A 26,445-nucleotide genomic window follows, 5' to 3' on the forward strand; every position below is an offset into this window, starting at 1 on the left:
AAACCAGTGCCAGATGTCTTATCTTTGCCACTGCATCATGTCCCATGTGGTCCTGAGCTTATGTGCTCCAAAATTCATTGTCACCTCTCTCTCTCTGTCTTTCCTCCCATTCATTAGGATTGGGAGAGATGTGCGAATGATTGGAGCAGGGTCAATTCCAGTGGGGCTAATGCAGTGAGGAGTGCCATAGATGGGGCACATGGCTGTCCCCCTTCTGCATCAAGCCATGCCAAAAACCTACAGTGAACGTCTTGTCTTTTGTGTGAAAGTGCCTAGGACTGAGACCTCCGCCAGATGAACAATAAATAAACTTGGTTAATGTGGATTGTCCACAAAGGCACGTATATAAAGCTACACACATGCAGCACTGGAATTAAAAAAAAAAGGAAGAAAAGAAACTGTGTTGGCTTTCAAAGCATCTCAGTGTTGGCTGTTTTTCTTTTTTCTTTTCTGTTTGGATTTTGAGTTGCTCCCAACCCTTCCCAGAGTATGTTTTCAAAGAGCTGGGCATGAGCTGCATGTAGACTTTTGAAGTAAGCTCTTAAAAAATATAGGTGGCTAATGTCTTCAGTATGTACAAAATATACCATATGCTGTGAAACAAAAGGGGCTCTGTGCTATTAAAGTTTCAGCTCCACACTCCCCCTCCCTCCCCCTTCCCACCCACCCCTTTCACCCTTCCTTCCTCTGTTCCTGCTCAGGCAGCTAGGAGGGAGGGAGAAAAAAGAGAAACCCAGTTGCTTTGAGATGCAGGCTGAGGTGGATGGAGAAGGAAATCTCGGCTGGCTGGCGTGCTAACTAGGGGAACATCTTTTTTACTGCTGCAGGTAAGGGCGCCTATCAGAGGCCAGAGGGCAAACTTTACCCAAGACAGTAGATTGGAAATGGATGTGAGTGATGAAGCGAAAAAGATGTTTAGTATATTTCACAAGGGTGTGTGTGTAGATCAAGAAACTGAGTATTATCTCATCAATATCATATTATTGGAAGAGTCTAGGAGATTCCTTCTTCACAGGCATTGCTTTGCCATTCATGAGAAGCAGAGCTTTTGTCTTGCCACTCTGATTTAAATAGTACATTTCCCTCAGCAGGGCAGCTTGATTTGGATCAGGAAGACTGTCCTGACTGCTTAAAGACACTGACCCGTCTGCCCTTTGGTATCTGATTGCCAAAGGGCAGATATAGACCTCCAACTTACACTCATATATCATCCCCTTCCTATTCTTATTTAACAACGAGCCTTTCATTATGTAAGGGTGGTGGAATAAAGTACAGGAGCATCACATGGTTTGGGAAAAACCAATCAGCACTGCTGTCTGGATTCCGTTACCTGATGGAATGGAATGGAATGGAAGCATGTGTGTATGTGCATGTGTTTAAAAGAACCATCCTTAGTAAGCTGCAGACATAAACTCAACTTCACAAAACTATGTGCAAAATTCTCTTTGGTCAATCTGAATTCAAAGAAAAAGCTTGAGAGGCCAGCATATTCAAAATTTGTAATTACAAAATGTAATTACAGTTATTAGCCATTCTTCATGTTGCATTAAAAAGCATTCTGTCAACACTATTTCTTTCAATGGGGGTTACAAGTATGTGTGCACAGGGTTGCAGCCTGAGGTTTGCATTAATCTTGTTTTTCTCACACACAAAAAGAGTTGTTTTAACTGTAAAGATCCTCAGATTTTTGTGCGGACCTTGAAATTGTGACTTTCTTTCCTTTGCCTTTTGGATGGTTGAAGGTGCTGACTTATGTCATCATGACAACAGGCCTGTCTGGTCACCCTTAAATCAACAGAATGTCCTCTGACGTGTCTGTCCTGTCAACATATTAGAGTTACCGATTGTGGCAAAGAGCTGCAAGGAAGAGGGGTGGAGAGGAAAGTGAGTTTAAAAAAAAACTAGGAAAGGGAAGAAAGGTGAAGAAAGATTATAAATACAATGCCAGAGAATTGGTAATAACATGTTACATTCTGAAAGTTCTGTTGTTATTTGGTCCTGCCTTTTCTCATCGTAATATCATAAAAATGCAGATGGAATTGGCGATTCTAAAATCAGTTTCTAAAATGAAATATAAATACAAATTCATCATGATTTGTCCACAAAGCTGTAGACTAATATAAAGTTTGAATAAAACGTGTATTTTGCTGCCCTAGGCTCCTGTTTGGAAAAAGGGTGGGATAGTGATGATGATGATGATGATGACGACGACGACGACGATGATTAACAATAACATAGGGTTAAGAGCTACATGGATTGGGATGGCCTAGAGAGTAGGATTGGCCAAATTCATCAATTACAGTTTTTCTCATTTTCTCATTTTTCCAATCTTAAGTTCAGGTTGCCACATTTATTTATTTATTTATTTATTTATTTATTTATTTATTTATTTATTTATTTATTTATTTATTTATTTATTTATTTATTAGATTTATATCCCACCCTTCCTCAGTAGGAGCCCAGGGCAGCATATTTCCATAACAGATTGCAGTGGGTTTTTTTTTTAAAAAAAAAAGTCCTAATGAAAATTCATCAACATTTTAATATGCACACTTTTGTAAGCAATTTCCCCATATATAATGCATTTTGTGAACAATTCCTCGTAACTGCACACTTTCACCATATAAGTACCTTTTTATGCACACAGTTTTTGGCCAGAGGATTGCACCGCAACATCTGGAGAAGTGTGAATTCCGAAGGATGTCTGCATTTTATTTTGCATATTGTTTTGGGAAAGTCTGAATTAGGTAGGGTTGCATTAAACAGTGAACCGAACCAAATTTTCTCCCCCATTCCTAGTGGAGACTCCACTGGAGAGACCCCCAGTGTACCTTGGAAACAGACACCCTCAGATTCAAACAACGTGGATTCTACTGTTGGAATGGTGTGGAAACTAAAGGGTCTTATTCTGCATGCTTGCATTCAACATCCTTTCTCCTTCCCTCTTCCCACTTCTGCCTTAAAGGCCGTGAACTCTGCTCAATCCAGTTTTCTTTTAAAGCTGTATAGTTCAAGCTACCCGAACTGCCCCTTCAATTTTCTCTATACATTTATTTAAACATTTGTATATTCTTCCCTATCTAAATATATATCAACTTATTTATTTAACACAGTTGTATCCCATCTTTTGTCAAAGGAAGTCATGGCGGCATACACATGATGATCCCTTTTTCATTAGTAGCATTTTTAAAAAGCCTACCCTTCTCCCCAGGTACTTGAGGTGGTGTATACTAACACCCCCGTCCCCCATTCTTACTCGTAAAGTAGGTTAACCCTGAGAAGTAGGCTGAGAGAGGGTGACTGGCCCAAGATCATTCTTTTAACTAAATGGATTTGAATGCACATCTCCCTGGCCTAAATCCAATACTCTAACCACTAAACTGGCTTTTTAATCCTTCCAACACCTTACGAGGTTGGTTTGGCCAACAGATAATGATTTGCTTACGGGCCCACAAAGAAGTGAGCAAGTGTCTGAGCAAATATTTAAGTGTCTTCAGTCCATTCACTCCATTATAGTGCCTCGTGGGGCTTTCAACCAGCTAGACCAGGTGTGGGGAACTTTTAGACCTTCAGATATTGCTGAATTACAACTCCCATCACCCCTGCAAAGTTTCCCCGTGCCTGAGCTAGGCAACATGGAGCCCTGGGTAACTTTCAGAAGTTTTTGTTGAATGCAGCAGTATGTTTCCCGATGGAACCACACAGGTAACACGCTATGCTATAAGGATCTGCACTGGCTCCCTATTGTCATATGGGTTCAATACAAATGCTGCCTTTGAGCTATAGAATCCTTACTATTACTGGCCAGCATTTCTAAGTGGTGGCTCTTCTCCTTTGTCATGGCATGCTTCTCAAAGTAAACACTTTCTCTTCATGTTGCTTGGTTAGTAGCAAAGCCTCCATGCCTATGGGGAGGAGAACTGTGTCCATGACTGAGTCCTATGCTGCTCCGAGGCTCTGAAGGAGTTAAGACTGGGTCATGGAAAGGAAGACAAGAAAGAAAACAGAAAGTGTAAGCCTGAAATGACAGATAGAAATGATAGAAACTATTTGTGCTGGCTTGCATATTCCGTTGCTGGGTCTATCTGTAATTCACATGCGGTGTTTGTGGGAAATGGATCCAAACAGCTGAACACACAGTCAATGAATTTTATCAGTTGGAGAAAGAGGGAGAGACAGAGAGAGATGCAGGCCTGTGCATCTGTTCATCTGGAGGAGGGATTACGACTGTGTCATTGGCCCAACCCCCTCTATTATTATTATTATTATTATTTAATTATTTATTTAATTATTTGTTTAATTATTTAATTTGTATCCCGCCCTTCCTCCCAGCAGGAGCCCAGGGCGGAAAACAAGGCACTAAAAACACTTTAAAACATTATAAAAACATCTTAAAATACATTAAGACAAAACAGCATTAAAAACATTTTAAAAACTTTTTTAAAAGGGTTAAAAACATTATTAAAAACATATTAAGCAATTCTGACACAGACACAGAGTGGGATAGCTCTCAACTTAAAAGGCTTGTTGAAAAAGAAAAGTCTTCAAAAGGCGCCGAAAAGATAGCAGAGATGGCACCTGCCTAATATTCAGATACTCTATGTGCCCAGCTCTCATGCATTGGTTGGAACATGTGTGTAACGATTACGCATGTAGACCATGATGCACATAGGTTGGAATCACATCACTGGCATATTCCCATTTTCCCCGTGTCCTGCTTCATGATTCATCTACACAGGTTTCTAAAAAATGTATTTCAAACATTTGAAAAATGGAAATGGACTGCCTTCAAGTCGATTCTGACTTATGGCAACCCTATGAATAGGGTTTTCATGGTAAGCAGAATTCAGAGGTGGTTTACCATTGCCTTCCTCTGAGGCTGAGAGGCAGTGACTGGCCCAAGGTCACCCAGTGAGCTTCATGGCTGTGTGGGGATTCGAACCCTGGTCTCCCAGGTCGTAGTCCAACACCTTAACCACTACACCATTACTGATTTATTTATTAAATTTATATCCTTTCCTTCTTCCCAGAAGGAGCCCAGCTTCCCATCACACATTCTTCAAGGCATTTTACAGTTCAACATAGCATTAAATCATTAAAAAGATCAGTTTTAAAACAACTAAAAGCATGTCAAATAATGACTGGTAGCAGCAAACAGTATCACTCAGCAAACGCTGGGCAAAATGGAACAGTTTTTAACTTGGCACCTAAAGCATAAAAGGCTGGATGCCAAGAAAATATATCTAGGAAGGATGCTGCACAGTTCAGGTGACATCACCACCTCTGAAGATACCCAGAACACAGCCATGAATTACGGGCTTGTTCATATGGGAGAAGATCCCCCGGTTCCAGGCCCTATAGAGCTTTATAAGTTGAAAGCAACATTTTTGAATGGTGCTCACAAACAAACTAGTAGCCTGTAGATCTCTTTGAAAGCAAAATATTGTTGTGCACACCCAATCTCTGAGCAGTGAGAGACTTCCAGGGGTTCCTGCGCTTTACCCAGGGTTTGGTTTCCTTGGAATGAAGGTCAGTGGAAGCTGTGGTGTCTTAAAGGATGTATGGTTTTTATTTACACATATATACAATCTGAGCATAATATGGAGGGGTTCACAGCATTAACAGTCCAATAGATCGTGCTTTTCCATCAGGATTGTAGGGAGGCACCCCAAAGTCATGGTGCAGAGAGCAGGCTTCTCTGTGTGTCTTCCTAATTCCCAGCTTCTCCAGACTAGACTAAAAAAACAAGCCTTTCTTTGGCTCCAGGATGGAGGAGGGGAGAAGGGCCTCTCTCCAGAAAGAGCGCCAGTAGCATATTCTTACACATGTTAATGGTAGCCACTTGACAAACCCATTAGCTCACAAACTAACTTAATGAAGAAAACTAGTCTGACCAGTGGAGTGGATTTCTTCCCCTGCAGATCTCAAATCAGAGGCTGGAAAGGGGTTTCATAGAAATCATCCATCTCAACTCTCAATCCCATAACAATATGTTCAGTATAGTGAGTCTCTGTCAACAGTCTGGTCACAGTATTTTGAACCAGTTGAAGTTTCTGAATGTTCTTCAAAGGCAGCCACACTATTTAGAACACATGGATGGATAATTGTGGCAAGGTCATCTCAACCAAAGACGGGATAAAGCTGGTGCACCATCTGAAGTTATGAATGGCACTTCATGCCACAGATGCTACCTGAATGCTAACGACAAGGAAGGATCTAATCAGAGCTTGGAAAAGTTACTTTTTAAAACTACAACTCCCATCAGCCCCAGCCAGCATGGCCACTGGATTGGGCTGATGGGAGTTGTAGTTCAAAAAAGTAACTTTTCCAAGCTCTGGATCTAATTATACCCTCAAGTTCCTTATGGTGAAATATAACCTTAACTTCATCCAGAGGAGGCCATACAACATCTTCATGCTCAGACAAACTGGTCACAAATAGTACCTCCATCGTTTCTGGACTGAGATTCAGTTTGTTAGTCCTAATCCAGCCCATTATAACTCCAGGCATCTATTCAGGACATCAACTGCTACATCTACATTAGATTAAATGGAGAAATAGAACTAGGTACCATCTGCACACCTGAGCCCAAATATTTGTATAACCTCATCTAGCAGTTTCATATAGATATTAAATAGCATGTGGGTGGGAACTCTGCAACAGAATTATGAAGAACCAATAAAGCAAAAATTCATTAACACCATTATAATTTGCCCAGATAGGAGCAGAACCATCAGACTGTGCTGCCTCCAATTTTTAGACCAGGCAGGTGGCTCAAAAGGATAGTATCAAAAACTGCTGAGAAATCCAGGAGAATCCATGGGTTGCATTTCATCTGACCCCTGTTGTTCATCAAAGCAACCAAGGCTAGTTCAGTCCCAAAACCTATCCAGCAGCTAGATAAATAGGGGTAGGGATAATCCGTATTCATTCAGGAATGTCTGGAGTTAGCCATACATTGGCTGCCTGCACATATTCTGACATATGCATAGGGGGTGGCATATGGTAGGGGCAGAGATTGCTGCCAGGGTCTCCCTCTTTCATCCATACAGTGAATATCAGTGCATTATCCTATCCATTAGACCAGCCATTCCCAACTTGGTGTCCTCCAGATGTTGATGGTCTACAACTCCCATCATCCCTGACCATTGGCAATGCTGGCTAAGAGTGATGGGCATTGTAGTTCAACAACATCTGGAGGGCACCGGGTTGGCCAAGACTGCACTAGCCTCTCCTAAAACATTTCCAGAGTCTGGATTGACAAACTTGAATGAGCCTTTCCTGTTTTTCACCCAAGTGAAGAACATGTTCAGACATTTCCCAAGCTTTCTTTTTGAAGGGGTAAATATCTTGCATCAGTCATCACTGATGGCACAACCCTTGCATCTATTTGTGATTGAACACAATGTGTAATTATTTTAAAGCCAGAGCGCTTGCTTTGAAATGCAATAGCACTGGATGAGATCTTTCTTTCAAGATTGATGTGAGTTATGGGAGATCTAGATGTTGCCACAGATGTTACACAGTCATGCTACCCTGCAGCAATGCTAAGGCTGCATCATACTAACTCTCTCTATCTCACCCCCCATCTAAATGTTTCACTGCTGCAAAGGATATAACTAGGACTATAATGTTGTTCCTCATATTCAATGGCCAGACTGCATCCCACTGTTTTTGCGTCCCTCTGTACCACTTGCAAAATAGCAGGTACTGTGAGAAAGAAGGAAATGTTTGGAGGGATGTAGTTCTGGATTTGGCTGAAGCCTCTGGATAATCTATGCTGACAACTGCTACATCTATTCCTAACCTACAGATCCTAAGGATCCTCAAAACAGCCACTGTGTGCTGCTGAGGAAGCCAATGTGATGGCCTCCAGATGTTGCTGGACTACAGCTCCCATCATCCCTGAGTACTGCCATGCTGGCTGGGGTAGATTGGAGGTGGAGCCAACAGCATCTGGAGGGTACCAGGTTGCTGATGTGGTGGAAAAATGTCCTTTGAAAGTAGTCTGCAGTAAAAAAAAATGGACCACTCCATTTAAAGCAGGGATGGGGAACCTCAGACCTATGGGCTCAATGCAACCCTCCAGGCCTCCCTATCTGACCCTCAGAACTCTCCCCAGGCTACACCCCCCTTTCCAGACCACACCCATCACTGGCCCTGCTTGCATCCTCTGGACTGGAAGCAAGGGGTCTTTCACAATCATGGGTAAGTCACTGGGCATAGAGCAGTTTCTCCAATAAGAACTGAGTTTCAACTCAGCCCTTGTATAGTCCTTGGTCCCTTCCAAGCTCCACCACTTGCTGAGGAGTAGAGAGCCTTAAAGGGACAGATCTTTGACCTTAAACCAAGCATTCCCTTGCTTTTCTGCTGTCTATCACTAGGATCACAAATTAAACCAGAACTGTCACTAGAAGCTAAAATGATGAAACTGAGGTTATCATACTTTGGACACATAACAAGAAGACCTGATTCACTAGAAAAGACAATCATGCTGGGAAAAACAGAAGGGAGTAGAAAAAGAGGAAGGCCAAACAAGAGATGGATTGATTCCATAAAAGAAGCCACAGACCTGAACTTACAAGATCTGAACAGGGTGGTTCATGACAGATGCTCTTGGAGGTCACTGATTCATAGGGTCGCCATAAGTCGTAATCGACTTGAAGGCACATAACAACAACAATCACTAGGATCATTGACTGTAATGGTGGTTTGACTTTGTGGAGTGTGAGGACTTTCAGGGCAGGGATGCTGGCCCCTTAGTGATAGCTGATTCAGAGATTGCAGATTCTAGAACGGATTCCAGTTTGGAGTCTTTGGTTTGAGGGTCCCAGGCTTCAGAAGTCCTGCGTTGTTGGACTCTGGATTGTTTTCAGGGGTCTGGTCCAGCATCTCTGCAATCTGTGCAACTAGCCCTCCTGACCCAGAATGAATAAATAAGTGCTTTCAGTCAGGAGGGTTAATTGCACAGACTGCAGACTCCTATTCAAAAGAATGGCTACCACCCATTTCAGTGAACAGTAGAGTGTATAGTTTACTGGGAATTTACGCCAAGCACCAGTGACAGGAACAGTGGAAGGAGCAGTGTCCCTCCTTCCCCTCCAAAAGGCAGCTCCAGGGTTTCAGGGAAGGAGGGAGCAATATGTTTTCAACGTTCTGGCTATCAAAGATCCAGGAACTTGGTCCAGGAAGCAGGAGGAGAGACATTGCTGAATCAATTATGTGGTGGTCCCAGTTGCTGGTGACTGGGCCACCCACTGACAGCTTCTGGTTTGGGACAGGGCAGTGTTCCTTACTTCATTCTCATAGTCAGATTGGACAGGCTTCAGTTTGGATAAAAAGCCCTGACCAGTTTTGCGTGACAGCACTCATTGCCGATACAGAGCACCTCCACCTCTTTTTTTCTGCCCATGGCAACCATTTTGTGCTGCCACCCACAGCACTTCTATGAGTACTTTTTTTTTAAAGGTCCTGGCCCTGACCCCCGTCTCCTCCTCACCCTCCAGTGTCATGGTCTCCATGATGTATGGGAACACTCCACCCACATTTACTTACTAGCCTGTTCCTTTCTGAAGCTGTTGCTATTGATAACAGGCCGAGGAAGAACTGGGCTCAGGCCAACTTCTCCACTCAGAATGTGTGATGAATGGAAGTGGGTCAGAGGGTGTAGGGTGTGTGTGAGTGAGACTGAGGAAAGGACTAGATGTCTCAATTCCTTTCCCACCTATTGTTTGTCTCAATGTTCTAGACCGCCAGACCTTCAAATGCATTCTATGATTTTTATGAGATGGTACGAGAAGGGCAAGGATGGCAGAGAAAGAGGGGGAGGAGAGGAGGCAGACAACAAAGAGGGCTGTGGGATGTGGGTGGGAATGGGATTCTCAGTTCACTAAGAAAGCCCCTGGAGTCAGGCAATAAGAGAATACGGAAGGGAAAGAAATGTGAGGTTTCATTTTTAAATGACCTTCTCTCTTCTCTTTGTCCAAGTTTTAAAAGCAAGACTGAGTGCTTCCTCAGATCACATTACTGGATAAGTATCCAGGCTTAATGAAATCCAGTGTATCGTGGGGCTAATACAACACAAACCAGATAATATCTCCGTCCCACTAGCTTTCTTTAATGGGGCACCCATTGCCCCATCCCACACTCTCTCTACCTTGTAAGCCTCACTGTCTCTATTGCTTAGCTAGCACCACACACACAAAAAGCAGGAGCAATAAACAAACTGGAGACTGAGAATGTAGTGTTGTTTTTTTTAAAAAAACTAGACTTTGGACAGGCATCTGGAATGTTGTATAAAGATACCTTTTAAGGTAGTAAATAAATGGCCGGAATCTGTTTTTTAAACAAGCATCAACACAATTCTGCACAATGGACAACGACCTTGTTGGAGGCCCAAGAGGCTCCGTGAAGCACAACAACCAGCAAAGGGGATATAGGAGAAAATTTGTATCATCAGTCCTACCTCACTCTTGGGGGCCAAATGCAGCCCTTCTGCCCTCTTTATCTGGCCCTCAGGACTACACTCCCTCCTCAGCCACATCCCTCCCCAGTGGAATGTGTCCTTGAACTCAGAAAATGATTCTTGATTGCTTGGATGGAGGATAGAGAGGGGTGTGCGAGTGTGTATGTTGAAACTAGCCTACTGTACAAAGGTAACATCTGCATCCATTGCTCTGCCCACTTTTGCCTCAAGTCCCACCCACCACTGGCATGTGGCCCCTAGAAGATTGCCCAGAAGGGGATGTGGCCCTTGAGGGGAAAAGATTTTCCACCCTGGCCCTACAACCTCCAGCTGAGCTTTAATACAGAGTCCCTTGGGGCCCATTCTAGAAAGGACTAGCAATAGACTTTTATAGCCCTCCCCACCTGGAATAAGTAAAACAGATGCAAAGATTTAGCCACTATCACATAGCTACTTTCACGTGTAGGTGTCTTTCACATACAGGTATCTTTCTTATCACTGGAAGATATGAACACTGTTGGAAATAGGCAACTTTGCATGCCACCACTATGGGGCAGGGTTATACATGTTAAAGGGAGAAGGGAAACTCTATCCTCTATCGTTTATTGTGATGTAGCTTCCTGTTTGATTGTTGTTCTGCTCTCCCCTTCCTCCTTTTTCTTGCTGTGCTGCTCTTTTGAAATCTCCATTACCACATGAGCAAGCAGGCATGGGGCTGTTGTGAACCAGAAGGGGAGGGGTCTGGATCAGGGAGAGGAGTCGGATGAGGACAACGTTACTTGGGATGTCGGGGAAGGAGAATTTAGCGGGGAGGGTCCTGACAGGTCTCAGTCCCCCAAGCCCAGCACATGAGGGGAGGCAGCTCCTGTCCCTCCCGCCAGTCCACCACTGTACCAGTGGAGAGATGCTTCCCCGGACGCGCCATCCACACCTGCGCAAGAACCCTGCCAGATATTTCAAATGCTTCCCAGCCAATCAATGTTCAGGAGCCAAAGCCTGGGTTGTCACCTAGCGAAGCCCCCCTTACTGATGTATCGGGTGACGCTCTCCCCCACCCTGTGCAAGGAGGTGCAAGAAAATAGACTTTCAAAAAGGGAAACTGAGGCGGAGCCATCACCTATGCGTGAAAACCTTCCTTGCTTAAGCAAGCACCGAGTCAACTTTCCCCAGACTTTGCAGACTGCTTAGTTAGATTCGGTAGCAAAGTAGTGAGCCAGAGTAGACAGGTATATGAGGTGCACAGCTTTGGATGTAACAATAACACTAATAAAAAGAGAAAAAGATACCACCTCGTCTCAATCTGGGTCCTTCAGCTCTGGGCAGGACAGGGGCTGCTTGCCTGAAGCATATTATTTTTTACACGGACTGAAAGTAACACCCATTTTCTTCTGATTTCCTAAGCTGTGCCTACATTACTGTGTACATGAAGAGGTCATGAGTAAACTAATTTTATATACTTTACTGGAGAAAGCTTGTTGTTTTATTCTGCTAGTCTGTGTGAGTTAGGAGAAAGGGTGAGGAGCGGGGCTGATTATTGCTCATTCCATTTTAGCCATTTTACTCTACTAAAAATAGCATCACATATTTGTTTTATCCCATAAGCCCCAACACAGACATACTTGTATTCAGTGGTAGTGTGAATGGTGGGGCGGAGCTACCCTCCTGGCACCAGCGTCACTGGCTGGACACAGCCTAAACCTCACCACTGCCCTGCCCTAGCCCCATCCAGGTCAGCAATGATGTATCAGGAGGATGGCTTCTACCCACCGTGTGCACCACTTATGTTTAGGAATCCAGTATTTTGAAGTGATCCTCTATTTTAGTGTTTAGATAGATGTTTAGATATACACTGCAACCCCTGCCCTGTAATGACTCTACTCACTCTGCACCACCCCCTGCCATCATATTATTTTTACATGCAGCTGAGCATGCTGACACATGTGCAACACATCCTCCCCTAACGACAACAACATTCAGTGCCAACAGAAGCCTTAGAATGGGGTACTACTGCACTAGGAACAGTAAGGGCAAAGACGTTATCAACTCTCCAAACATACCATGCCTTATGTGACCCATCACAGCCCATTGCAATCCCAGCTTCTCCATAATTCGGGAAAACACTAAAGGGTTTTTATCTAGGAGAGAACTGGGGCTAGTGGTACTTTCCTAAGGAATCAACTGGCAGGTCCATATTTGTCCACTATTTCTCTTATAAACCACAGGGCTTCTACAGTATGTAGAAGATGCAACCAAAAAATATAATTGGCCTGATCTTATTTATGAAACAGGTTAAGCTGGCCCAGAATCAGGATTGCATCAATCACACTTTCAGATCATATCTTCTACTTCATAGACCCATAGCTAGAGCCATAGATTACTGGGAAAGGGGTAACTTGGCACTGCTGCTTTCTAATGAGCATCTCGCTCAAACATGAGGATACAAACCTGGAGGAAGCTGATCGCCCACCTTCCCACATTTTTGAAATTGGCTTAGTTGTCCTCAAGCTGCTGCTTCTGTTTTGAATTGACAGCAAAAGTGCAATATCTCAGCCTCACTCGCAACCCACCCTGGTTTGAAACTATATGTATACTACAGACTTATGGGCAGAACATTCATAACACTGATCAGCTTTTTCATCAGCAAAACTCCTATTTTTAGGAATGTTTCACTCCTTGTTAGCTAAATGAGGCCCAGAGGAAGGAAAGGAAGATCATTCAGTGGTGTGGTTTACACCATGGTGCCCTGTGGTTATTGTGGACTACAACTCCCATCAGCCCCAGCCAGCATGGCCAATGGTGAGAGATGGTGGGAGTTGTAGTCAAAACAAATCTGGAGATCAGCATGTTCACTCTTTCTGGTGTGTCTTATAAGAGATCTTCAACTATTGGTGGAGTGGGGAAGAAGCTAACAAAGAGAACTGCTCTTCAGCTTCCAATGGGAGTAAACAGACCAGGCCTCTGTTGTAAGCCTGAGCAAAAATGGCCTCTGAATATTTTCCAAGCTATTTGTGGGTAGTGAAATGAGCAGGGGAAAATTTTGTCTAGTATTCTGGCATGTTGTATGTGTGTGTGTGTGTATGAATTATTGAACAGTTTTTCCTCAGAAAATTGTTTTCTGAGAAATTCTGGCTCACTTAATGTTGAATGAAATGCAACTGTAAATCTATATTGATGGATGAAAAAAGCAACTGTCTAAGAGGGGAGAACTAAAAGGTGGAAGGGCCATGCTCATTGCTTCTTTTGACAGCAATAAAATAATATTAAATAATATTAAAACTGAATCCTCAGTTGCACCCAAAATTCATGAATAGTGAAACCGGGGAGGCCATTTCACCAAATATTCTCCAGGAGAGAGCCAAAATTCTCTTAATACTTCAGGAGTAGTTGAAAAAAGAATGTTTTCCAAAATCATTGTCAGAATATTGTTTTCTGAGAAATTTTCTGAGAAAATCAGCCCTACTGTATTAGGCACTTGGCAGGTTCATGTTTTAGTACAGGAATGGAGAACCTGGACTCTTCCAAATGTTGCTGAACCACAAATCCTGTCATTCTTGACTATTGGCTATGTCAGATGGGACTGATGGGAATTGAAGTCCAACAACATCTGGACGGCTGCACCTTCCTCATCCTTGTCTTAGTGGCTTCATCCATTATTTGTCTTCAATAAAATATTGTTGGACGTTCTCCCCATAAAAAAGGGTGCAAGGGAGGTCTTGCAAAGAAGCTGAGAGGGACATTTTAAGCAAGGTTCACTCAATGAGTGACTGATATTAGACTGCAACAGATGGCAAGCACCAGACACAGGGCTGCTCTGACAGCTCTGGCTGCACTTCAAATCTCATCAAGAACTATACCTGGAATGGCATCTTGGGTATCAACTATTGCATCACTAGGCATAGGCTGCATTTCACTCTTCTGACCTCTGAATTGACTGTTTGCCCTTTTGAAGTGACTTCTAGCACTCAGTGAGGTTATAAAATGTCCTCAATTACACTGGCACTCAGCAAGATTTTTGTTCCCAAACTGAGCTGGTCTACTAATTTTCTAATCGATGATGAAGCTTGTGTCTAGTAAGGGTCAGGTACCTAAAGTGAAGCCAGAAAATTGGCTGGAAAGTCAGTATGATTTAGAAGCCAAAGGCCAGGAAAGACAAGATTATGGAGATCCATGACTGACTCCCCTGTCACTTTAAATTTTGGACAAATAATAACTGGTGTGGGTGAAGGAAGTAGAGCTAAGCTGAAATTTCTCAGAAGAAAAAAAATCTGATAAATTTTCAGAGAATTTTATTTTGGGGGGATCTCCCTGATGAGGTAAAAAAATTCAGTACAGCCCCCCCTCAGCAAAATACCCCCTAATGTCAGCAGCTGTGGATATCACTGTCCCTATGAATAGGATGGAGATTTTGGGGTACAGGTGTGGGCCCAGTTTTAATATTGCGCAATATCTTAATGTTGTTAAAGAAAGCAATGAACATGTACTCTTTCCGGTCCTCCTGCCTTAGTACACTGCTTCCCTCATTCATCAGTGTGAACTAGCGATATAGATTTCATTCTGTATTAACTGAGCCAACATTTTTCCAAAGAGCCTTTTTTGAGAATTTACTTCCCTACCACCACCCTAGACTGATGGGAAAGTCTACCTCACCCTGTCCCCAAGAGAATATCTGGTGAAATAGTTTCCTTAATCTCGCAATTCACAAGTAGGGATGGAGAATTTGGGAGACTGTTTTACCCATCCCTTCTTCCTGATGAAAATCTCACCTACATACCAAAGGAAAAACTTACATGTACTGCTTATTTATACACCTTTTCTCTAAAGGAGCAAATAGTAACTGGGGAGGGCATTTTTATTGAGCAAATGGCATGGGGAGACCCTCTGCACCCAGCACCTCTGAGTGCTCACCCCCTATAGCTACTGTTTGCCAACGTTTAAAGAGACAGAAAACGCAGTCATGGGTAACTGTTGTCTTGTCTTGTTTAGCCCCAAGACTTTCTTTGTTCCCAGGGTTGTCTTCTCCAGTTTCATGCAGCCTCTTATATCCAAATTTGCTTGGAATAATCTCAAAAAGCTGGACCAATGTGCCTTTTCAGCTACCTGGTCATTTTATTTACATCCATGAGCTTTTCTGCATGGCATTGCATAGTATATCTGATATTTAGGAAGTGGTCCCTGGATAATTCATTTGGCACAGTATAAACACCCATCTCATTTTACTGGAATCTCCCCAAAGAAAGATCTTGCTGGCACCCAAAGGAGAAGCTTCTAGGTCTTATTAATAGGACCCACCAATAATGTTTTATATTTCTTAGGGATCAAACTGATGTGCTTGTTGGTCAGATCACTTCTTGACCTTTTCTCCTTGTGTGTCTTTATGCCCTATCCATTCCTGGTAACCTGCAAGACTCCTTTGGTCTTGGCCAGCCTGCTGAGAGTTTCCTGGGGGTTGGGATTGTAATTTCCCAATAAAAAGAGTTCTGGTTGGGGCTGATGAACTACATGGCTAACATGATTAGAAATCACCGTTTCAGCCAAAATCCAGTAATACCCACAGTGAGACAGGAAGAAGGCACATGCTCCCACTGCTTTTGATCACTGGTGTAAAAGCAATTCTTATTGGTAGAGGTCCCTTACGGAGCTGCTGCTAGCACTGATAATGTAATGTTTATTTACAGCTCTAATGAGTAGGAAACAAATGTTAAGGATCATCATAATATGAAGTCTTTTTGAAAGCAGGGCTAGGTGTAGCCTGCACTAAAAATATCAGAACACTGTATCAAGATGATCCAGATCTGTGCCAAGGGAAATGGAACACTCTTTCCTGCATACATCATGCAAATACACCAGGTTTGCATGTATTTGCATACTATGCTGCTGCTGTTGCTGCTGCTGCTGGCAGTCTTGAGGGAGGGCAAGAAGCTACTTAGAGCAATAAAGCTTCACCCTTGACTGCTGCAACCATTCACACACACCCTTTCTCCCAGAGCTTCTGATATTTCCCCAGCCATTGCTCACAGGCTTTGCAGCCACAATATAAACTTGCTTTTGAAACCAAACACTGCATGAACTTGCACAGCATGAATTTGCAGTTGCAGAAACACTTAGTGCCCTATGGCATATTATGGGATTATCCTGCCACTTGGGGGTTGTAGTATTTATGGGGAATTAGGCTGCTGAAGCGCTCACCTTCCCCACCAGATGGGGATATCTGAATAAGAAGCTTTTAAGCAGCTCTTTTTCTCTTCAGTTCGATGGTGCTGAAGAAAGCCGAGCCTGCCAAAACATATTTGTGTAGGAGGTGGGAAATTAACTTTAGTATTCCTTTGAGAAGGGGGTGTATTCATTCTTTTCATCAAATAAAATGCAAAATGAGTATGCAATAACCTATATCATGGGGAGAACTTGATATAGTTTTTCTACTATTCTCTGAAATGAAATGCCTCCAGGCCAGATACTGCATTACTGTTAAATTATCAAAAAGCTAGAGATGGTTCATTTCAGAGGTCATGCTGTATGATATTGGAAGTGTGCATAATCTTCCAGGATAGGTTCTTTATTTCTGAATCCAGAAGGACAGAAATTACAGAACGGAAAATGTACACATGCACATTTCAAAATCTGGCTCTAACAAACTCAACAGAGATTGAAGGATTCACATAACCCATTGAGTTGTCAAATGCAGGAGATCTGGATGCCTAAATGTAGCCTTTAGATGAGGGATTCTTAATATATGGTCTATGGACAGGTTCACAGATGGGTTTAAGGAGCTTTGTGAACCAGGCATACAAAAAAATAAATTTCCAATGCAATAAAATAAGTTGCATTTGTCTGTCTGTTTGTTTGTTTGTTTAAAGGGGGGCATAGTCCCCTTTAAGAATCAGCTTCTCAAAGGGGTCCATGACTCACTGGGTTAGATGCCTACCTCATGCCTACCAGGGCTTATTAGATTCCTAGCAGGACCTAACTAAATATGGCATAGGAGATACATGAAACTAATGCATCTCCTCCCCCATAAAACCAGTCATTTGGGATGGGAATGTATGGATCAGAACAGCATAGCTAGAGGAGATCTAATCCTCCCCTGCCCACTCATGCCATGGGCCCCAATCCAAATCACACTCGTATTGGCTTCAGCCATCACATCCAGCATAAGCTCCTGTTGTGGCATAACCTAAGGCTGTGATATAACCACTTTTCGTTAGTTTGCCTGATGGGTAAAGTTCTGTGTGATATAAGACATTTCCTTGGGAGGAAGCTCTGAGATACTCACCCTATGCACATGTGATTTTGCCCATTCATGCGCATGTGTGAATCTGCCTATAATGAACTTACAGCATGTGGGGGAGGTATTGTTTGTTGCCATAGATCTACCCTCTCTGCACTCACATGCAGAAACTTTGGGACCTTTATATGAAGTTGTAGCCTAACAAAATCAGCCTTAGCCTCTCGCTGGCATAAGTACTTTATGGATTAGGCTCTTCACCTAAAGTGTTTTGTCTCAGAGCTCCTGGTTTCCAGCCTATGGTGTATAGCATGATGGTCCACATCTGAAGCAGCCACAAAAGTTTGTTTGCTTGTTTTACCTGTTTTTGTTTTGTTTTGTTTGTTTGTTTAAAATATCTACTTGCTATTCTTCAGCCATGACTCTCAGAGTGGCTTACAAATAACATAAAAATACAGTGAAATCAAACATAGGAAAACTACCAAAAATATGATCAGGCACGTTAAAAAATCCCGTGTAAGATAGACACAGAACAAAAAATTCTGGGCAAGTATAGAAAGTGACATCTAAAAGAAAACAAAGACCCGAGAGAATCTCCCAGTGGAAGAAGTTGCACACTTTGGGGACTACCTGTCTCTTCAGCCATTGTCTGCCTTGCATCAGATTGCAGCAGAGACATGGAGCAAGGCCTCTGAAGCTGATCTGAGCAATCAGGCAGGTTCATGCAGGGGAAAGTGGCACTTTCATTGTCAGAAAATGAGAGAGAAACCATCCCAGCGCTGCCTCCCCCCCCTTCTCCTTCTTCTGTGGGTGCACAGTTCAAAGTTGCAAGAGAACAGCAGACAAATTACTTGTGAGTAAGCACTTCCATCTGCCTGCTTCTTTCAAATAATGTGTGTGTGTGTTATTCATCAATAGATTCTCTCCAAAACAGGCCTTTTGAAACAGAGCCCATCCTAACCAGCAGGTCTGCTATAACCATTCATTGGGGTACAGATCTTCAGGCTGGGAAAAAGTCCAGTAGTTGAAGTAAGGCTGTCTGAGCTAACAGAGCTGCACTATCTTATATGGCAGATTGGTGTGCTTACTCATGAGTATGGGGCATGGGGAGGAGGTGGAAGTTCCAGCCTGCTGCTTGACACTGAAGCCTGCAGCTCCTTACAGTCAACAGATCTGCTGCTGCAGGCTTTATAAGTCACAAGCAGGTGTATACCTGGTGAACAAAGTTCTGTGATGTTTATTCAGGTTTTATGTGGAACATATGACGATGTGGACAGCTTTGCCATACAGGACAATAATAACAGACCAACTGTTCTGAAGATATATTCGTCAGAGGAAAGTTGGTATGAACATGCCTAGGAAAGAAACGAGCTTATACCTTCTGTCCTCCAGAACTAGGGTTGCCAGGCTCAGGGCCTGAGACTGATACTGTATCTTTAGGAGAAGAGAAAGTCAGCCAAGTGCAGGTGTTCTTGCAACATTGCAATGGGAAAAACCACAAGGGGGAATTCTCAGTTCCCCCTGCACAACTTTTAAAGATACAGACCGCTTGGAGGCTGAGCCTGGCAACCCTATCCAGAACTGATGTTAGGGTTTTTTTTATTGGCACAGGCATGTAATGTCACTAGCTATTACAAGAAGGATTCAGAAGGTCTTATTCAAGAGGCACCTGGAGAGCCATCTGTCGGTAATGCTTTGATTTGGATTCCTGCATTGAGCAGGGGGTTGGACTTGATGGCCTTGTAGGCCCCTTCCAACTCTACTATTCTATGATTATATGATTCTATTTTTAGATGCATGTTCCTATTTTAATTTTTTATAAATTAACCAGGAATGAACCACCCAGGAATGGATGGATGATAGGAAGATTGGTTTCGGGGGTGGGGTGGCTTGATGACATCCTTGGTTCTGCCATTCCCTGTCAAAAAGGTGGAAACACAAATATTGTTAAAAGTATTTGACTATTCATGATCAACATGTTGAAATAAAGCTGTGGTGTGACAGAGACATCAACACTCTAATAAGACCTGCACATCCACCATATACACTCTATCTGGACACCATTTTACAACAACCTGGCTCTGGCACACAGACTCTTTCCCCTGTGTGACAGCAAGAAGCACATTTGAGCTTTGTGTGCCCTGTGTGAATGTTGTTAATGTGGTACAAAACATGAAACAGAAAGAGAATGTACCTTCTAGCCAATGTTAGGTTTTGCATTCTAATTATAAACCCAGTTTAAACAACTTAATGTCAGTGTTCTTTGAAAGTTTAGAAGGCATGTCTCTTGGGCTGCTAGGCTCCAGCACCTCTCTCCCACTCGCTATAGCCTGTCATTGAAAAATTCTTTCTTCATTTTCTAGTTGTACAGTCTACTGAACTTCACTGAAACGCATATTGAAGGCATTGGTGGTATCTGCCCAAGCCATTGCTTCTCTTAGGTTTGCTACACTTAGTTTAGGATTGTAAAAAAAACCTAGCTAAACACCTTTCCTGTGCCAGAAAGCCTTTAAGAGAGTGAGAGTGACTGAGCGAGTGAGTGAGTGAGTGAGTAAGTGAGTGAGTGAGTGAGTGAGTGAGTGAGAGAGAGAGAGAGAGAGAGAGAGAGAGAGAGAGAGAGAGAATGAGAGAGAATGAGAGAATGAGAGAGAGAGAGAGAGAGAGAGAGAGAGAGAGAGAGAGAGAGAGAGAGAGAGAGAGATGCTGGAGATTTGCAAATTTATGTACAGGTTGAGTGGACCTTGCAATGATGCAGAAGCAAGCACAAAGTGGATGATTCTAAGCATGTAACAGTCTAGCGCTCTTCTGCTTTGCATGCTAAATGTCCTAGGTTCCATTGCCAGCCTCTCCAGGTAGGGCTGGGGAAAAGACTCCTGCCTGAAACCTTGGAGAACTGCTGCCAGTCAGTGTAGACAGGACAGAGTGATGGACCACCACTCTATAGCAAGGAAAGTTCCAAATCAACTCTTTAAACAAAGAGCACCCATTTGTATCTATTGTCTCATGTCAATTTTTAAAATTTCTTCACTTTGAGCATCATCCCTTCACTTTGAATAATAGGGTTGACTGAGTGGAATGAGTTATTTTAAATGGCCTGGAGGTATGTGCAACATATGAGATATGGGGAGAGATGATCTCAAATTAATCTTTCCAAAATATTTTGTCATTATCAATTGTTTGCCTCTGTATTCCTCCTGTCGCGGGGCAGACGTTCTCCCATTAAAGCCTTTTTGGCAGGGATGGGAAACCTGTGGCCCTCCTGGTGTTGTTGGACTACAACTCCCACCATCCCTTGCCATTGGTTGTAGTGGGTGAGGCTGATGGAAGCAAGTCTAATGACATCCCCATCTCTGCCATAAAGGCTTTATGGGTTTTATGTGGAAAATGTAGGATTTTATGTAGGAAAATCTGTCATAAAAAAAATTACCTGATGAAGAAGAAACCTACATTGGGTACAATCCTAATCCTAATCCTTGGCAAGCTGCAGTAGGCCTTAATGGAGTGATGGAGTCATCACTGCATCCGAAGGCCCATCACTCACACCGGAGAGAAAAAGTCTGCAGGTTTGCTGTGCCCTTGCCCCAACTTTCTGTTAGATGGCCCAGCTTATGATCTAGTGGATCCTTGGCTGATTCAGGGCTTGTTTACATGGGACCCAAGATCCACATTAAAAATGCTGCTTTTTCCATCGCAATTGATTTTGAAAGTTCACATACTTCCGCCCTCTCTACGAATAAGTTGGCTGTTTTTCTTTGTAGCATTCACACGCATGTGTGGTTATTGCTATCAGCGTTTCCTTGTTGCCGCACCCACACATTAGCATGTTAACTGTGGAGGCAGGGAAGGGGCGTTGTTTCCCTAAATGAAGGAATAGGCGTTTGAAAGAAAGGGAATCGCTCCCACCCGTGGCTGTTAGGCTGTCCCTGCATGAGATTGGTGTGCCTTTGGCACCCTGGGACAAGCCTCAGTATGTGTTCTGGGAAACATAAAAAACCACCAAACAATTATCTTTAGAGAGACATTAAAATCAGCTACTAAAGGAAGCATTGACCGTTTAATATTATCGCTCTCCGTGAGTGGAGCAGATGCTGGGACGAGATGCCAAGGCAGCTCCCCTTTCCCCAGCACTTTTGGGTGCTTATAAATTACCCCAGCGGCACCTTCGCCAGCCTCCTGTCGCTGTGGCTGCGAAAAGGGTGCATGCATCAGCCCGAGAGGGGTGGAGGGGAGGGATGCTACAAGGCAGAAGAGGTCCTCCACACACATACTTTCTCACACTCTCTCTCTCTCGCACACACACACGCTAGACGTAAACAACAGCGCCAAAACCACGGCTCCGAGGAAGGAATTTTACGAGCTCCAGCCCTGCTACCCTCAGGGAGTTGTTGGTGTCGCTGCAGAAGAGAGTGAATTAAGGGGTGGGGAATGTGATTTTGTTTAAAGGAGCGGGGGAGGAAATGTACAGTAGGGCTTTGCTTACCGGCGTTCCGTTTTGCGGCGTTCTGCTGATGTGGCAGCTTTCAATTAGGGGAAATTCCCCGTTTTGAAGCCGATTTTGCGCTTTTGCGGCATTTTGTGACATTTTCACGTCATTTTTGTGTAACGCGGCCCATTATAGTCAATGGGTTCCACTTTACAGCGATTTCCACTTTACCGCGGGGGCCTGGTCCCTAACCCGACATATAAGCAGGGCCCTACTGTATTGGGGGGAAACGGGAGAAAGGAAGGCGAGAGCAACCGGAAGTTGCTTCGTCAAGGGCAGGAAACAAAATGATGCCCAGAGACAGTTAAAGGGGCGGAGAAAAGGGAGGATCTAATGGCGAAGAAACTGCACAGCCAAAAAAAGGCGCTTAAGAGGTAATACACGGTAGAAGCAGGTGCAGATTTTAAAAGCAAATTCGGGTTTTTGTCGCATCCATTTAATCCGGAGTTAAAGGCAAAAGCAGTAGAATGCACGCACATTGGCTAAAACATCAAGTAAATGGTCCAAATTAAAAGGATCTGCAAAAAGCACCAGATGCAGATTTTTCTGGCATGTAAACGGGCCCTCAGGCCCTCTCTTTCCCCACCCCATTTTGGGGTTTTACCCTGGCTACCATCATCAGTAGCTTCTACTTAGCCGTGCTTTTGGCAGGTGAAGTAGGAACCTCCCTGGTGGCAGAGCCTACCTGCCAAGTTGAACTTGGCACAGCCAAGCACAACTGAGTAGAGGGATGCCTCCGCATCATCTATCCAAACCCTTTCTAGCGTGATGGATCAAGAGTTTGAATTACTCTGTTATTCTGTTAGTGAGCTACAAGTGTTCTTGCCTCAACACACCTTTAGGCTGCATGTCTCTCCAGTCAGCGAAACTCACATCCAGTCCACACTCTCATCATGTAAGTCAGTCTTCAGCTTTATTAATAACTTGAACGCAACTTGAACAGCAAAGAACTTGTAAATGTAGATGATCAAATGCTTAGCTGTGGAAGGAGGATTGATGGAAGGTTGAATCTGACTGAGATTTTAAAAAGAGAGAGATGGTATGGAGATGAAAAGACTATGCAAGGCCAGGCCCACTAGACTGCAACTCAGGTTTTTCTTCTGAGTAGAACTGGTCTAAACAGGCTTAGATAATCTGCATGAGAACCACTAATAATAGATAACAGATACTAAAGCTTGATCAGTTGCCAGAAGATCTACAAAGGGAAAGTTAAAGCAGTTCTAAATGCAGAGGCTAGGGAGAAATATAACAAATAACACAATGCCAAGTTGGGGCAGGTTTGTTATATATTATTGAGCAACTAAGAGAAAGCTTTATTTATGTATTTATTTATTACATTTATATCGCACCTTTTTCCATGATGGAGCTCAATACAGCATATTATATCAAGTTCTCATGTAGCAGAAGCAGCTTGCTCAGTGGGTTGGAGCTGCCGCAATAGCCTCCTGACAGTGGCAGCAGTGCCACTTACTGGGGAGGACAAGGGGCGAGTAGATGATGGGGTCCCGGTTGAATGGATACACTGACTGAGCCAATCTGGTGCTCCTGCACATCCTTGATGTCCCTCCTCTCCTCCCCCTCCCAGTAAACAGCAGTGACACTGCTACAGGGAGGCTATTGCTGCAGTCCTGCCCCACCGGGTGAGCTGCTTCTGCCATCTAGTAATTGTTTAGATCCAAATCTGCCCAGCTTCATCAAGGATGATACATTTTGACAGGCAATGTCAGTTTTAAAAGTAGTTCATTCACACTTTTATTTTTCATAGGATAGAATCTAAGTTCCATTTCTCCAACTTAAGTTTGAGACTAGAATTTCGTGTCAAATATTATTAACTGTCCATTCATAGTGTAGTATTTGTAACTGGACTTTTTAATACAAAATATATCATCTTTTAAATACTTAACAAGAAAAAAACTCCTTCTGCAACATTATAGCTCCCTTCTACAGCCCAGAAATGTACGCATGTTGCTTAAAAGTATAATTTCCAACTACCACCAGCAGCAACAATCATAATTATCACTCATCTTTCCTTTGTAGAAAAGAATGTAAAAGTCACCTGAATTGTGCTTCTCTACTCATATACATAAACACAAGTTCTCTCACTTTCATAGAATCATAGAATAGTAGAGTTGGAAGGGGCCTATAAGGCCATCAAGTCCAACCCACTGATCAATGCAGGAATCCAAATCAAAGCATTCCCAACAGTTGGCTATCCAGCTGCCTCTTGAATGCCTCCAGTGTCAGAGAACCCACTACCTCTCTAGGTAATTGGTTCCATTGTCGTATGGCTCTAAGAGTTAGGAAATTTTTCCTGATGTCCAGTCAAAATCTGGATTCCTGCAACTTGAGCCCATTATTCCATGTCCTGCACTCTGGGACGATCGAGAAGAGATCCCAGCCCTCCTCTGTGTGACGACAACCTTTCATGTACTTGAAGAGTGCTATCATATCTCCCCTCAGTCTTCTCTTCTCCAGGCTAAACATGCCCAGTTCTTTCAATCTCTCCTCATAGGGCTTTGTTTCCAGTCCCATGATCATCCTTGTTGCCCTCCTCTCAACCTGTTCCAGTTTCTCTGCATCCTTCTTGAAGTGCGGAGACCAGAACTGGACGCAGTAAGATGAGGCCTAACCAGTGCTGAATAGAGGGGAACTAATACTTCACGCGATTTGGAAACTATAGTCATGTTAATGCAGCCTAATATAGCATTTGCCTTTTTTGCAGCTACATCGCTCTGTTGGCTCATATTCAGCTTATGATCAACAATAATTCCAAGATCCTTCTCACATGTCGTATTGCTGAGCCAAGTAGTCCCTATCTTATAACTGTGCATTTGGTTTCTTTTTCCTAAGTGTAGAGCTTTGCATTTATCCCTGTTCAATTCCATTCTGTTGTTTTCAGCCCAATGCTCCAGCCTATTAAGGTCCTTTTGAATTTTGTTTCTGTCTTCCATGGTATTAACTGTGCCCCCCAATTTTGTATCATCTGCAAATTTGATAAGCATGCTCTGTACCTCCTCATTCAAGTTGTTAAGAAAAATGTTGAAGAGCACTTGGCCCAGGACAAAGCCCTGTGATACCCCACTTGTTACTTCCCTCCAGTTTGAGAAGGAACCATTGATAAGCACTCTCTGAGTACGATTCTGGAGCCAACAGTGGATCCACCTGATAGTTGTTCCATCCAGCCCACATTTAGCTAACTTGCTAATCAGAATATCATGGGAAATTTGTCAAAAGCTTTGCTGAATTCGAGATATATTATGTCCACAGCATTCCCACAGTCTACAAGGAAGGTTACCAGATCAAAAAATGAGATAAGATTAGTTTGGCAGGATTTGTTCTTGATAAATCCATGTTGGCTCCTAGTAATCACTGTATTGTTTTCAAGGTGCTTACAGATTGACTGCTTTATAATCTGCTCCAGAGTTTTTCCAGGGATTGATGTTAGGCTGACTGGTCTGTAGTTCCCCAGTTCCTCCTTTTTGACCTTTTTGAAGATAGGGGCAACATTAGCTCTCCTCCAGTCATCCGGCACTTCACCAGTCCTCCATGATTTCGCAAAGATAATAGACAATGGTTCTGAGAGTTCTTCAACCAGTTCCTTCAATACTCTAGGATGCAGTTTATTGGGCCCTGCCGATTTGAACTTGTTCAAAGTGATTAAGTATTCCTTGACCATTTGTCTATCAGTCTCAAGCTCCAATCCTGCTCCTTCTATTTCATGTTTCCTGGGAGGGTCATAGACACTTTTTTGGGAGAAGACTGAGCCAAAGTAGGAATTGAGCACTTCTGCCTTTGCTTTGTCATCTGTTATCATTTTGCCATCCTCATTGAGCAGCTGTGCCACCATTTCCTTTCTCTGTCTTTTACTATGGCCATACCTGAATATTTGCCCCATTAATTTTAATCCAGATATTCTTGGTGGAGCTACCAAGCTCATCTTCCTGTATTTCTGTGCAGGGATTATATTTTTAATATATAGTGTGACTTCACCTCCTTTTTTATTCCTTCTTTTCTTTTTGAACAAGTTATATCATTCAGTTGCTATATTCCAGTCATGGGAGTCATCCCACCAAGTTTCAGTTATACCTATCAAGTTGTAATTGCCCTCCTGTATTAAGAGATCAAGTTCATCCTGCTTGTTTCCCATGCTATGTGCATTAGTATAGAGACATCGAAGACCATGTGATTTATAGCTTGGCTTCCTTACTACATGTTTCTGAGGACTGTTACTGGGCTCTATTAGAGCCGATCTCTCTGTTCCTGTTACTGTGCACA

General features: G+C 43.1%; 1 protein-coding gene across 1 annotated transcript in view; it reads left to right on the forward strand.

The window, feature by feature from the left end:
• The first annotated feature begins 760 nt into the window (after positions 1-760).
• SYNPO (synaptopodin) overlaps positions 761-26,445 on the forward strand; it is a 101,458-nt gene continuing 75,773 nt past the window's right edge. The window contains exon 1 of the mRNA XM_061617406.1: positions 761-827. The gene's annotated coding sequence lies outside the window, so the exon portion shown is untranslated. The remainder of the gene's footprint in view (positions 828-26,445) is intronic.

Source organism: Rhineura floridana, chromosome 3 (assembly GCF_030035675.1).
Source record: "Rhineura floridana isolate rRhiFlo1 chromosome 3, rRhiFlo1.hap2, whole genome shotgun sequence".
NCBI classification, from domain to species: Eukaryota; Metazoa; Chordata; class Lepidosauria; order Squamata; family Rhineuridae; genus Rhineura; species Rhineura floridana.